The sequence below is a fragment of the Sinohyriopsis cumingii genome, chromosome 12, assembly GCF_028554795.1.
Source record: "Sinohyriopsis cumingii isolate HCF-2022 chromosome 12, ASM2855479v2, whole genome shotgun sequence".
NCBI classification, from domain to species: Eukaryota; Metazoa; Mollusca; class Bivalvia; order Unionida; family Unionidae; genus Sinohyriopsis; species Sinohyriopsis cumingii.
In genome coordinates, this window is record NC_142972.1 from 56,613,863 (window position 1) to 56,629,900 (window position 16,038).

Consider the following 16,038-nt stretch of genomic DNA (forward strand, 5'->3'; position numbering starts at 1 on the left):
GGCTGTACGCCGATTGCCACTCTTTGTAACACCATACGATGCGTTGAGGTGGTCGATCGATCAAATGATGTTTATGTTCGATCAAACGTTTGACAAATTCGGTTTTGCCTGAACCGCTAGGTCCAGCAATGAGCATGTTAAAGGGATGACGAAGATACAAAGCCTCCCAACTGGCACGATCTAAGTGTTCGTCGATGACTTTGACAGTGGAGGAAGAGGTAGCAGAGACAGTAGAAGTAGCCATAGTGTGAGGAATGTCACTTGTGACACGAAAAAAACAAGACAAGAGTTTATATACTTTTTTCAGGACACGTTTCTTGAATGTTTCAAATATGTACAACACGAAAGACAAAAATACATAAAAGCCAAATAGTTATGTACAGGAATAAAAAACACATCAAAACTATCAAAGTGGAATATAAACAGGTCTCTGTGCAACATGTTCTGGGTAACCAAGATGTCCTAGGGACAGTGATTAATGTTCTTACAGTCTCTACATGAGGTATTGTCACACAAGTGTCCTCCCGGAATGATCTTTCAGGAATGTCCACGACAGTCCTGTCCTGGGTGACGGGTTCTTCTGGTACTGTCACTAACACAGGTTGAAAAGTCGCCAGGCTCACAAGCGCATTCCACTTCAGAAGCCCCACACTTGAATTGTGCCTTTCTAAACTAGTTTTGTGTTTCTCTGAAAGTATTCATCTTGTTCACTTGGTCTTGGTAGTCACAATGAACTATCTATCTTGCCTAGGGTTCCTTTTCATATACAGACCAATACCGACGTGTCCATACGGTACGGTGAAATGATTGGGAAGTCGCACTCGCTTCTGGTACACGATTTGATAGACTTTTTCCAAGGGTCGACTGACGATGTGGTGAGTGGGTAAACGTACAATCTTGTTGGGTTGATAGGTGATTACTTTAAAGTGTTCGTCCTCTCCAGACTGCAAGGCTTCTTTCATTGCCCCAAAGTTCACCACTCGACTGGTACGATAATTCAGAGTCAATCCTTTCACTTTGCACTGCGTGTGCACTTCTCCTTGTTTGTCCCGGTATTCGTAACCGTAATTTTTAGGACCACCACTGGCGAAACTTAGAATCTTGTCGTCGGGATGCTCGTCTGTCCAGGCTCCTAAATGGTCTCCTTCGATGTCAGGGTGCTGTTGGCTCGGGTGATGGATGTAAATGCAACTGTCCGTGTCAAAGTACAGGACGCGTTCCCTTAACAGTTCTAAAGCTTCGTACAGTTTTAAGCGAGCATGAGCTGTCACGTAAGCCGCAATGATGACATTTCCAAAAGGGTCGTCTTGTACAAAGTCCAGATCTTCTTCGTAATTGACCAAGATCAAATCCTCGCGAACGACGTCCACGTGTTTCATGTATTTGGTTTTGTCGTGAAGCATCTGAAAGTAGCGGGAAGGTTCAGTCAAATACTCCGTCTGGGTAAACACGGGCGTTGTGCCATTTTGCCCCACAAACAATTTAACATCACTTTGGCAAACGACCGCCTGCCTTCGTTTTTCTCGATGTGGTCTAAAGAGATGCCTTCTTGTGCATAGTATTTCTCTTTGAATGTCTTTTAGTCTTCGGGAGTGTGACACCAGGACGGATAGCCACTGGCTTCTTGTTTCAGTTTCATAAAAGCATCCACGTAGTCTGCGAAAATCCTTTTCTGCGTGGGGTCACCCTTGTGGTATTGTTTTGTCTTGGGAAAGTGACAAATTTCGTACACTTCTAACAGTTGGTATCCCATGTCCAGAGCTTTGAACAATTTTACGCTGACCCAGGTCCCCGTCAAGGCCCGTTCTTCTTGGGTGTGCTGACAAGGCTGGTCTTGGTTGCACGTTTCGGCACAAGTACGGCACAAAGGAAACATCAGTTTGCCTTGACAATGGTGAGGTAAGACGGGATGGTACAAGTCCGTGGGAGGCAAAACTTTGCACTTGATCAAGCCTTCGTATTGTCGAATGTTTTTCAGGTCGATGTGTTCCGTGAACAATTGTGGGTGCCCTGCAGGAAAGCGACAATATTTGCACACGAAGGGATACAGCGAACACACGTCCAAGTATTTCATTTCTTCTCCTTTCTCTTCGTCGGCTTGGTACAGCAAACAGGTGGCATTGGTCCTTCCTCCGTACAAACTATCTCTCGGGTTCAGGGGGTCCACCAGCTTGTAACTTTCCACGAGACTTTTAAACTCGGGATCGGTTTTCAAACGGTGATCGTACTCGTGTTCCCACATTTCCACCACTTGGTATGCTTCCTGTTCTAACTTTAGGCGTCGCTGACAAGTGGCCTGGTACAAGTCTTCCATGGTTCGTTGTAAAAACTGATTTTTAGTTTCACGGTCAGGGTAACAGACGGGACATCCGTGAAATAAGCAACCGTTAAACTCGTACACGATCTTGGGGTTTTCTAAGTCCCAGCCATCGACCGAATGCGTTCCGATGGTCTTTTCGCCCCCTCCGTTGCGGGCATGCTGAATCCATTTGTCTTCCTTGTCGCACAAGTAATGTAACCAGCGTAGGGCTTTGACCGAGTATTGACGTTTGACATAGTTGGTCGTTTGAGGGATGATGACCGCCACGGTGTTTTCAGGTATGAATCTTTGTCTGTACACTAAGGAACACGCTTTGGCAATGGTGCAAGTTTCTTTCAAAGGATCGACCCCTCCGTGTTCCATGAACAGTTCTCGAAATTTTCCACAGCAACGCCGTAAAATGTCCACGTCGGAACGACAATAGTTTAACATTTCTTCCTGAAAGTCGAAAGGGTCCGAAGCGTGAGCCTGGTACCAAGCGTAGAAAGCTTCTCGTTGTTCGGTACCCATGTTATCGGGGTCGTAATCTTTAGCCTCAGGCAAATGGAGTAGAACGGTGTGTTGATTGGCTTCCGTATTGAAAAAGTGTGGAAAATACCCTTTAGCCATTTCTGTCATTCCAAACGTTTTGGGCATTCGACTCAAAGGCATGGCCAAGTAACTCATGGAATCTTTAAACTGTACTTGTCCCACTTGCATGGAAATGATTTTGGCTCCGTTCAAAGTGACTTTAGGTCGTTTGGTGTCTTGTTCCGTATAATACCTCAAAAGAAACTGTCCATCGTATCCGGAGAAATCGTGAGCCATCACCGTGGCATGACGATGACAATCTCCGTAACGTTCGATGTCCTCTTGGCTCCACGTCTTGTCGATGGGGTGTAAGACCCATTGGGCAAAATCGGCTAGCGTGTTCGGTCCCCGAAAGATTTTTTCACGCCCTCCAGGAATCTTGCTGCAGTGAGGGCAATGACTGAAAATAGGTTCTTGAATGCACTTGTCGCACGCTGGATGAGCCACACAGAAATTAGGAATGTGAATGCCGGTCTCTTGCATGCATTCGAAATCGAAAAAGATGAAATTGCCTTTTTCATTTTTGTGACCATCCTCTTTCTCTGGTTGGTATTTCTGCACGTAGCATTGATGTTCCAAGTCCACGATGTGGTGACAAATGTGACATTTTTTCTTTCCTGAACATACGTGTGCCTTGGCACTATTGGTACGTATGCCTTGTCCACACGTAGGGCACAATCTCAGCAGTTGACAAGCACATTTCTGCTATGAACCTTGCGTCTTCAAATGTTGTTGATAACAGGTAGGGCTGACAAACGTGCGCAGACAAGTTGAACAATGCACTGGTCCTTCGCTCAGACAGGGTGGAGAGGCCAAACATCCTGAGCATTTCAATCCGCAATGTTTGTGTTGCTCTCGATTATTATAACCATGGTCACATTTCTCACAGTAATATCTGTATCCCAGGAATCCAGTGATATTGGTAATGGTATCGAAATGGTCATCGTGATGATAAAGGTGAATGTATTTTCCATCCTTAAAATCTTGGCCTCGAAACAACAGAGGTCCGCGCACTTCTTGAGGGTGCACTTTCAAGGTGTAGCGTGGAGCTAGGACATCTTGCAATGTTTGCATTTCAGGAATGCCACAGGGTGTGTCTTTGGACAGGCCCGCTTGTTGTTTGGCTCGGTCGGATCGTTGAATAGTTTTCCAGGCTCTTTTCCATTCTGCCGTGTCGTTCTTGTTGGCATAGGTTCGCCCCACCACGATAGCCCGGGCTAAACACATCTGGTCATGAGGGTTGTAAATTTGGACGAGGCTACCCTTAATGCTGCGAAGATCGTTCACCAATAACATCTTTTTGCGTCCAGTCCCTTGAGGAAGAGAGACGTGAGCCATTTTCAGTGTGGCTTTACCATCGGTGATGTCAAACTGCTCATTGGATTGTTGCACCTGTTGTATCTTGCCCATGACTTTGGAAGGGGTCAGTTCTGTGGGTCTGCTAAACTCGATCCAAACAGGGATTTCAAACCATCGTGTTGTATGGATAGTGTCAAGCGATCGTCTTCTTTGGGTTGAGATTGTCGCTTGGGTGCGGTGAGTAAAGAATCCCACATCTCGGTGATGAACCCTTCTGCTTTCTCTAAGGGTACTTCGGACTTGAAATCTTTAAACTTCACCGTGTAGGTGTAAGCCGTGGTTCTAAATTTTCTAGAGGAGCGCTTTTCTGTCTCTCGAATGGAATAGTATTTGTCAGGGTTAACTAAGGGCGGTGAACTTGGTTGAGAGAGCTTGGATTCTGGTTCACTCATGTCGTCTTCAAAATCACTGGCATGAATTTGTGCCAAGACTTCAGCTCTGGTACGAGGCGATAGATCACGTTTCTGCCTCTTACTTTCTTCTTCTTCTTTCTTCTCAAATGAATTAGATCGTTTCATCTTGAAAGCAAAAAGTCAAATGACTCAAGTTTAAACACCATGAGCTACTTTATAGTCCTGGCAGACCAGCGTATATAAAAGGGTATGAGTCTTGTCCTTTCACTATTCATTTCACTCTCTAACTGTTGTGAATTGGATTGTAACTATGGATAACAGAATACATTAATGATAAAAGGTAAGTGACTTTGGGTTATGATTTTAAAGTAAGAACCTACACTCACGCACTCATACACAGACACGTACTATGGGGTAAAATGGGTTGTTATTTTGAGTTATTCGCAATTGAAATTGTATCTCTTTTCGAGAGAAGTGGGTGGCCCTGAAAAGGGCCGTTATTTTCTTGGTGTAGGGGTGAGTTTAAGCAATCAACTTTAACTGTCTTAAGCCTTTGCCACGTCCGAGGCCTACTTTTGATGATGATGATTGGGTTGAAATCACTAAGGGTGGTAAGGTAGGCTTAGTCTCAGGGTTGGCGTGTTTAGCTCGGGAAGGTCGTATTCTCTTCGGTCGTGATAAAGAAGTCTGATACATTTGTTTCAGACTTTTTAACTCCGCTAAAATGTCCAACAGTACCGTGACCGTTTGACTTTCACCCTCTTGTTTCTTTGCTGCTTCTTCTTCTTCTTGCTGTTTTTTTTTTCTTCTTATCTCTTCTTCTTGCTGCTGTTGCTGTAGCAGAAAAGCTTGTTCTGCTTCCTTTTGTTTCTGTATAAATTTCTCCAATTCTTCTTTCTGTCTCTGTCGAAAATTCTCCACGTGTGGTAAAGATGGTAACGAAGGTTCTGGAACAAATTCTTGCGAGGTCAGAAAATCCACAAAATCCCAGTTTACCGCTTGTGAAAGTAAGTTCGGGTTCCCTTGGGTAGACTCCACCGTCGGTGCACCCCAATGGATCGTTTTCTGAGTTTCCGTCATGTTGAATAACTGTCGCATAGATTGACAGCGCACAGGCGCTAGCGAATGTATATAGGCCACGTGACGTCACAGACTGCTCTCTTCCCATTGGATGCGGACTGACTGAATTTCGTCACGCGTATTTGGATTGGTCAACGAACTCAATCCGTTTCAATCCTTTCTCTCCCTATAAATAAACGCAGTTCAGTACAATCACTCACCTATTCTCGTAGCCGCAATATGTGGAATGACGTTGAATCTTCCACCCTCGTATCTTCAATGATGTTCAGGACGGACATGCTCATGTATGTCCGATCCAAGTGGACAGTTGTCCACAGGACCAGCAGCAGTCTGTGGATACGAAGAGTCTACATAGAGAGACAAGGTTGCCTCAAGAGGACTCTGATATATGACCCTGCTGTAAGACGCAGCTTGAGGACAAGAAAATGCCACAGATGCCCTTTATGTTAAGGGCATATTAACATAAATCCAAACGCCCTTTTCAGGGTCACTCCTATTTCTCGAAAAGAGACTGACTTTCAATTGCCTAGCCTATTTAGATTGACTTGAAATTGCCTAGCCCCGAATTATTTTATATATATATATGTGTGTGTGTGTGTGTGTGTGTGTGTGTGTGTGTGTGTTATGTCCCTCTCCCCCTGTTCCCTTTCAATAGACCTATCAGGTCTGGACCCTATTACAATTCCCCATGTTCAATTTCCCTTGTCGCTAGAGTTGCCCATGCTTTTTTCCCCCATGTTCAATTCCCTTGTCGCTAGAGTTGCCCATGCTTTTTTTCCCATGTTAATTCCCCTTGTCGCTATAGTGGCCCATGAGTTTTCTCCATGTTAAATTTCCCTTGTCGCTATAGTGGCCCAGGGGGGTTCTGTAATGCTAATTCCCATTGTCGCTATAGTGGCCCCTATTACTACTCAGGTATATTTACACCTTACTTACCTCTTGTAACTTTGTGTAAATACGTTCATTAATGTGTGATTATTGTTTGAGTCATATGTAACAATTGTATTAAATTATTAATCATGACGTATGTTGTATCTTTGAGTGGAGGAAAACTCTTTGTCACTCTTGTAATCGTTATCAATCATATTTCGTAAATCAGTTTTTGTTCAGTATTTGTAAGAGTGAAGCAAAACAACTCACACTATTTCATGATTTAATAAATACAAGAATTAAGTTGCTCTCGATAAATTTCACTTGTTATTTAAGCCGAAAATGTAATAAGTAGTAAGTACTAAAATCAAACTCTCAATTGTAGGTAGACATTTAATAAGTGCACATCACCTCTTACGTTCATCTATCAGTTTATTAAGGCTAACTTAATGTTCTATAACGAACATCAACCTGATTTCTTTAAAACATGTTGATCTCGCATTTGATTGTATTTCCGTGTCCAAAAAGTATTTTAATCCACAAAGCAACTTAAACAACTGAATGTCTAATAATGATGCTAACTGCTGGTTTTATAACGGATTTGTGTATTTCTTTTCTTTTGACTTTTTTATTCAATCAATTAATTACATTCTCTGTATCCGAAGCAAATAGGATTTACATGATGTATCACTAACAACATTTAAGTTTCCCTTAAAGTTGTTTTGATGCTAATCGCCGTGCTTTTCCAGGTTCGACGCATACATCTTTTAAATATGTCCAACGATACGACGAAGAACCATTTTATGACTCACTGCTACTAAACTTTAATTTCCCTAGAGCAGATGGCATTTCATTTCCTGTCTTTTGTGTCGGCCGATTAATAATGCAGGCAAAAATAATTTGATTGCTTTTGTCGCACGCATTGTACATTGCAGAGCTGATATAAAAACTAATGCTGCTATTGTTTATAATGAACGCTATGTTGTTCACTGATTCCTCAGGTAGGCGTCTGAGCTGGTTGCAAGAAAGTGGATAGTATTGTCACCAACCCCTCCTATTCCGAATACATGGGGACTTACAACCTTGTCACTACAAATGAAACTGATTTGAAGATATGTTCCAAGATTCTAGAATTTAAATCCATTTATTGAGAAATATGCGATGGAAGGAGAATACTGGATGGATAAATAGATGTAAAACAAGATAACCTTCCGATTAGTTGTAGAGCTTATCATGTGTTCGCGAAGAAAATATAATCTTAGTTTTCAGTGTTCAAGCATATTTACCGACCAATTTTCTCCCTCAAAAAAAAATCTTTATGAACAAACAGAAATCTTAAAAAAAATGGATAATTAAAATTTCAGGTAAAATAATAAATTAAAATGTCTTCTAATACCAAGTAGGTGATAAATTGTAAGCTATCTGAAGTTTGTTAGCGGACAGTTTCAAGCAAATGAGTGTGTATGCTATAAAAGTATTAGTAAACTGCTTAGTGTCATTATTTGCGTTGCCGTCTTTATGTGGTATCTTCTTCTTAAATGTCATATATAATTCGTTTGCAACTCAATTTCCATATTTATGATGCATAGGGCCTGAAAACTGAGAGAACGTGATTTTTCGCAGATTAAACAATTTACCTGGATCATTCAAGAACAGAACGTAAATGATAATTCATATCGACAGAAGTAATTTATCTGTAAATTTATAGTATATATGCGTTCGTTCTTTCGATAGTTTAATTTGTAATGGTTTGTACCAATATTGATTTCGTCTCCTTTTCAAAATTTCTTCGTATTCATATATTATCTTTCCTGCATCATGAATATCCGTCAAATACGAATTCGTTTCCATTTTATTCGGTTGAAGAAAAAACCCAGCTCGGCGTAGTTTCTCAACACTTCCATATCATAAAATTAAAAACCATTCAAAGGTCTCAATAGAACAACAGACAGTGTTGTACTACTTAATATTCACAGCATAACATGTTTTCATAGCGTTCATATTCCTGTTAATGCCTTCAACTCATCTACTCTAAAAAAACACAATAAAACTACAGACAAATGTTGACAGGTGTGGTACGTTCCACAGAACATCCTTCTTTGACATAGCTCTATTATATCCCCAAAGTATCCCTCAGCTTAGAGATAGCTGACTAAAGCAAACAGGGGGCGGAGTTACGATGACTAATAGCCGTCATACAGCGTTTAAAAAGGACACGCCTCCTCACAACTAACTACTCTGATAATCTATGGTATTTTATGTTTAAAGGTTCATGTTTTAATTTACCGAATGTCTTCAAATCCTGTCGATTGAGAAAGGAGAATATACACCGAACGGCCATTACATGTAAATCAAAAGTTTTAATTGTTCAATTATTTCAATTTACCGAATGTCTTGAAATCTTGTCGTGGGGGAGGAAGCTCGATTCAGAAAGGATAAATTATTTCAAAAAGAGAAAGAGAGATAAAATTAAAAAAAACTCATAGAGACAAATGCGTTTATCATGGTATAGGGATAACTCTATGGTGCACTTTTCTTGTAAGATTTTTTACACACGGTTAATTTCCAACTGAAGGGCCTACGTATAATATCATGAACATCCAACCATACAAACATTTATGAGTCTTGTTACAAATTAAGTGGACAAACCTGAAAAAGGGAACGTTGGTTTTGCAGTTCAGCATAGATCAGAAAAACGAAACGCATAATCTCCAATATTTGAATCTAGTAGTTAAAGGAAGATAATCCAATTGTAAGATGATACAAAATATTAACACATGTTTTACTGACAATCAGTAGTATACGATAGTTGAAAAGGCAAACGCACGCGATAACAGCTAAAAATAGTACTGGGATAGTCCCCAGGAAAGTCTAATATATATATAGTAGTTTATAAATAGGTGCAATGGGAATACAAGCGGATAGAAATAACTGACATTTATCCGCAGTTGATATTTGTCAAAGTGATTTGTGATGTGATTTTGATTTTTAACGTAGCTTTAACAATTGTTCAGTCATATCGCTACGATGTCTGCAATGTGGCAGTTTATAGTGATGTCTAGCACTGGGGGCATCATGCCGCAGACATGTAGCAAGATGTCCCACCCAGTCACATTATCCTGACACCAGGCCGACCAGTCTTAACACTAACCTCTTAATGCTGAACGCCAAGCGAGGCAGCTGTTAGTACCATTTTTTAAGTCTCTAGTATGACTCGTCCGGGGATCGAACCCACGACCTCCCACATCCGAGGCGGACGCTCTAACCACTAGGCCACCCCAGCGGTATTTGTCAAAGAATTATTCACATTTCATGCGAACAAATACTTATAGCGTTGTAAACGACATCAAAATTAAGATTCAATATAAACAAACAAGATATAGCTTAATAACAACAGTAATTTTCTATAAGAATACATTGAAAACCGCTGTGATACAAGGAAACTGCAAGTAAAGAACACTATCCTAATTCATATGTATAAAAAAAGTTTCTAATATATGCATATGTTTATTTTTATGCATATTTAATTTGCATTGGTTCTTCGTTAGTTTTTCATGGTCACTGAAGTTTTGTCGATAAGCCTGGTAGACTATCTCATAACCCTTCAAGATACATTCCATAACCCGATCATAATGCGCACACTGTTATAGTGACAATGGAATGTAACTATCACGAGCTCTGCTAATAAGTACAAAATGTAATAATAAAGTCCAGTGCTATATTGGCCGTTTAAAAATTTCAGAAATAATCTCAAAATAAAAAAAAAATGTTGATCCACTTCTTTTTCCTGAAAAGGGGGTATTAACTTGGTATTTCCGAAAACATCACTTGCCAGCTCTAATTATTTTAATCTAATTTGAGATTACATTTGTTTTTACTTGTCTCTCTAGATTTGGCTTTCCTCGCTTTAATTCTGGCATTGCAACTTCATCATTTCTACATGAAACCGAACCTGTCATAACTCTAATTCCAACATTTTTAGCTGTGATTTCATTTCAAAATTTCTAACCACCCAAGGTAGGATTTGAAACAAAGTTCTCAACTTTAGATGATATTGTAAAGCGCTTGATGGTTTCTCTCAAGATTTCTAACTTAGAAAATTCCAAAATAAGGTAAATCGAAATTTCAAAGCAAATGTTCCTGAAATATGTTAGATAAATTCGTATCCGGACGAGCCCCCAGTTTCTGTTACGAGTCTAGTGTCTAAAACAAGTAAAAAAATAAAGGAAAAAGCTGTGTAAATTCAACAAATATTTTATTTCCCTAGAATACTATGGTAAAATGAGAAGAAAGAAAAAAAACTTACGGTATTACAAATTAAATCCAAACAAAATCTAAGAATTATATACACAAGTCGTAGGAATTAAAAATCCTGAATACAATTCAGAGGAAATCCAGAATAAATTCCAAGCTGAAGGCGATGATGTATCTGTAGTAACATATACAGGGTTAATGTGATGACGGGCCTTTATTCAATCGTAGTAATATAATTCCAGGTTTGAATTCACTATAAATTCCAGTTAATGTCACTGTCCGAGAATTTTATCAGAGCGTTTATGTATTTCCAGATAAAATAATCTCTCGAATTCAATAATTTGAAGAAATAAAATTACTAGCCCAACCATACACAACATATAATATAAATGGATTGTGCAAGATATTTAAACACGAATGAAAAATCCTCTCAGTTACAAGATTGTATATCTCTCTACTTGACCACATGTCACAATTAGCATTTTCAAAGTAAAAACTGATACCAAACGGAAAATAGCCTTCAAGAATTATCATACTGTTTACAAAATAACTAAACGTCAGTTATTAATATAGGACCTAGACTACAATACGGAAATTCCAAAACCTAGACCCAGACCCCAAAAAACATATTTACTACTTCTGTTAATACTGATTTTGATATTAAACCCATACACCTAGAGAATAATTTAGATGTGCATTGGTTATTTACACTGAGTAAAATAAGAAAGTCAGTTCGGGTCAAACAGAAATGAACTCGAATTTGGATACGGCCAAGTCCAACATGCAATGGTACATTGCAATAGCATGGCATGACATAAAATTATTTTTAAAAATCTAACCAACAAATAATGCAAATTAAATATACTTAACACTATATTAATACGGCAAGCTTCCACGAGACCAGTCTATCTTCAGCACATCTAACCTAACAGGTCTTAACTATCATGAACTTTGACTCTCCTCTAAACTCAAATCAATTTAATAACAAGTCAACCAAACCTTTGAGTCCTTTTGGCTTTCGACGGTCCCACTGTAATGACCATGCATGTGTTTTCTTCCGGGAGATTCTGGTCCAAAACCACTCAACAAACTCTTGTACATATTGTAATGCTAATGGAAGATTCAGTCTCAGCTGGAAATACAATAAAATATATGTTATTGGGACAAAACATGTCATTGCGGAGTGGGGCTGCGTGTTTTTTTTGTTTTTTTGTTTGTTTTTTTTTTTGTTTTTTTTTTTGCTTCAATGACATATTCTTGCTAAATGAGAGAGTTTTATCTTCATGCAAAATCCCAGCACACGCACACCCCACCAACCAAAAACTAGTATGTTCGGCATAGATTAAGCTTGTAATGTCCTTTACAAGATATCATAACTTACCATAAGTGTAAGTCCAGCCCGTTCTCATAATTGGAGTTGTTTTATTTATGCTTGAATCGTGGCACAATTTAAGTTAGCAAAATGTTGATCGAAGATTTGACAGAAAATATTTAAAAAGGTGTTCCGTAAGAACCTGCATATCGATGAATAACGAGAGGAGAAGCAATCATCAAAGAAGAGTTAGTAAACAATATGTTTGGTTGCAAATTGCATGTTTTAAAACATGTTTTGGAATATTCTAAGAACTAAAGCACAATTACCGAGAGCCCACAATTCTGATCGAGCCGTAGTAGGAAAGAGTACTGCAATATATATATATATATATATATATATATATATATATATATATATATATATATATATAAGCTAACATAGTGTACAACATGTAGTGCAATTCTTGGTCATACTTCTGATCCCATGTTTATTACTTATATTTCATAATATGTCTTCACTTTGATGAGCTCTAAAGGTACCGATACGTACAATGCACCGGTTATAATTTAAAATCGCACTTAGTTCTCGTAAGACTTCTCGCAAAAGACGTTATCATTACACGGAGCTATACATAAAATAAAATATGTAACTAAATTTAAACTTCCAGTCATTATACTAGTCACGCGCGCGGCACATTGCTTCCTAGTTGGGAAACCACTAATACGCGGTCGAAGTCAACAATCAGGGCCAGACTGCTGTCGGGACCAAACACCACTTGTGTAGAGTTTAGTCAGTGTATGCACATCACAAAAGATATTGATCACACAATTACTGAAGTTCACTTTCTATCGTGGCCTCGAACAGTGAGATGACACGAATCAGCTCTTCAGAAAGCATGAAGGATTGGCTGTATTTCATTAATAATTACGTTTAGGATAAAAGAAACTTAAAAAGACAGAGAAAATATATGTAAAAAAAACAATATAACAACAGAAGAGAAGTAATATCTGGATAGTTCTCACTGAGAGCTAGTATGAGGTACATTTAGATCGAAACTGGGTTTCAAGTGATAAGAAAGTTCATATGTCATGTAATGTCAGTGCATGTGATTGAAGTCAAAAGAAACAACTTCATTTATTTACCCATGAGATTCCTTTATGCACCAACAGAACAAAAAGGCTTTAAAAACCCATTGATTCCTGACTCAAATTTTCGTTTTCGCAGATATGCTGCTGTTGCATTGACAGTTTTGCAAATGATCCTTTCCAAAAATACATTTATATGTGGAACACAATTGCTTAAATAGCAAACGGAGCAATTCAGACATAAACGTACAGGATATTTGCTTGTTCTGATTGTATAAAGGATATATTTCGTCGAGTTTGCGAAAAAAACGTCTTTAACCTTTGAGACGAAATATATCCGTTATTCACTCAGACGAAACAAATTTTATTTTTTGCTTTACCGTATTTAGTCATTTTGAACATAGAATAGATTAAATCGTAGATGTCTTACGGTAATGTCAGCTATTTGCCTTCAATGTTCTGCTGTGTTTTGTGTACCTGAGCATGAAAATAGTTACGTTTCAGACAGATATAAATTTGTAATTGCGTAACAACAATATATCAGATTTAAGGATATCAATGAGTATTAAAAAGAAAATAATCACAAGTGGCCTATCGAAATCTATTAGCGCGCACAATCAAATATAAAATATAAAGGCAACTGAAGTACGAAACATTTTTAAAATCGATAAACGACGCACATATTTTGAATTTGTTTTAATTAGATGCTTTAAAAATAATGTCACTTAATGTCATATATATTTATCAAACTTGGCTATATGTAAATGGATGTCTTATGTTCTGCTGTATAATCAAGATGTATTACGAAACTTTACATTGTTTATTATGGGACATATACAATTTTAAAATTGATAGACTTCATGTCACATATTTTTATTACAATATCTTCAACTACGATCTTTTCCACGACGATGCGACACTAATATTTTTGGTTAAGGATCAGGTTTAATAAAGAGTATTAAGAATTTCGTATGCAAGAAAATCCAGAATAAATGAGTTTCCTAGTTGCCAAGAAATTTGCAATAAATTGGACCAGTATGTACCTGTAACTGAGCAGTTAAAGACTATTAGAATATGTACCAAACAATTTGCAATAAAGTTTAATGTGCAGCTGTAACCATGAGGATAAACCAAACATTATTATTGTCAAAATTTTAGTTAAAAGAAATGCATGGAAAAGAAAACTAAAATGGAAAAAGATGATCAGCTGTGCATTTTCAAAGACAATGAGTTTTCTTTGGGTCTTTAAATCAAAAACTGCAAATGAATCTTCAGGTTAACAAAATAAACGGGTTTTGAAAAACATTTTATTAGCAAGCATTGACAATAAGGCAAAATAATTTTTAAGAAAATTTATTTATTTCATTTTAAGAGAAAGTTAAACATTTTGCCATGTTAAAATATGTTTATTGCATTTCACAAAATAAAGTGGTTTTTTTTAATTCGTATTTTATGTTTTTGTTGTTCAAACTTCATTTCAATCTAGATGACTATTTTATTGCTACATGAATTTGTTGTTTAGCTTGTTACAGTTTCTCAGACAAACCTCACCACACATGTTATCGTTACGATGTCTGCAGTGTGGCAGTGGGGCATCATGCCGCAGACATGTATCATCATGTCTAACCCAATCACATTATCCTGACACCAGGCCTACCAGTCTTAACACCAACCTCTTAATGCCTAGCGACGTAGCTGTTAGTACATTTTATATGTCTGTGGCATGACTCGGCCGGGGTTCGACCCATCCGAGGTGGCCGTTCTAACCACATAGGCCAGCAGAGCGGTCTAGAACATTTGGAAATACTTATCCTAAAAAGTCCAACAACAATTTAAGAAAATATTGGGCAACAGTTGAGTTTCACTGGAATTTAAATATATTCGCTTGCTAATAAAACGAATCTTTATTATCATTTGCAGATACTGACGACTCTGACAATATATCAGTAGTGTTCTTTTCTCTGCTGATGTTGATGAAATTGATGATGACAATGATTACAACGACACAAATGATGGTAATGATGCAGACCACAATTGAAAACCATATATATGACTGTTGAAACGCTGATTACATTTATTTACTTAAGAAATAATTAATGTATTCATTTCAGTCTTATAATGGTTATTGAATGAAAGTTGTAAGTCGCATTAACACTTCCTATAACATCAAAAACAGCATATGATCTGGCTGAGTGCTCAAAATCAATCGGTTGAGGATCAAGTGCAGTATCTCGTGGTGTTCGTATTTTAATATACTGAACATGATCAGCGTGGTTAGTAATATCCTTGGCAAACATTGTTGGACCAGATGATCTTGTGTAATCATCAGAATATCTCGCTAGACCAATTATTGTTGAAGCAACATCAACATCATTCTGAACTGATTCAATATTTTTTCCATCAATCATGTACGTGGCGCTAATAAACAGTGCCATAATCCCATTGTTGACAAAACCAGCTCGGTCATTGATGCCGTAGTTAGTATCATCCGCCTTTACAAGTTCACCTTCTACTTAAATAAACGCCTCAGCGGGCAAGAAATATCTACTTGTATCCTGAACCTGTAATTCGATTCTCTCCCGCTGATTTGGTTGTCTTGCGTCATAGGAATAAAACTGATAATCACGCAAAGATTCAGTTTTAAGCACAGGTGCTTCCATTTTAAATGCTGTGTCTGATATGCGTTTAAACATTTTTATTATAATTACTATTTTTCCAAATGGTGATCTAAATCATCGTCGTCGACGAAGACCGCTTCCTGCTATTAAATTTGCTGTTATATTTCCTTCTGCTTCTTCAGATAATTCCGCTAGTTTTTTTATTTGCAGCCTG

General features: G+C 38.1%; 1 long non-coding RNA gene across 2 annotated transcripts in view; it reads right to left on the reverse strand.

Moving 5' to 3' along the window:
• LOC149786507 (uncharacterized) overlaps positions 1 to 12,519 on the reverse strand; it is a 30,352-nt gene extending 17,833 nt beyond the window's left edge. Inside the window, exons 1-2 of one of the 2 annotated variants that reach the window (XR_016424936.1) lie at positions 12,448 to 12,519; positions 11,806 to 11,938 (exon numbers count right to left, since the gene is read on the reverse strand). This is a non-coding gene — a long non-coding RNA (uncharacterized LOC149786507). Of the gene's footprint in view, positions 1 to 9,201; positions 9,364 to 11,805; positions 11,939 to 12,447 lie in introns of those variants that run through there. The other variant, XR_016424937.1, reaches the window with a different exon arrangement.
• Between the last annotated feature and the right edge of the window lie 3,519 nt (positions 12,520 to 16,038).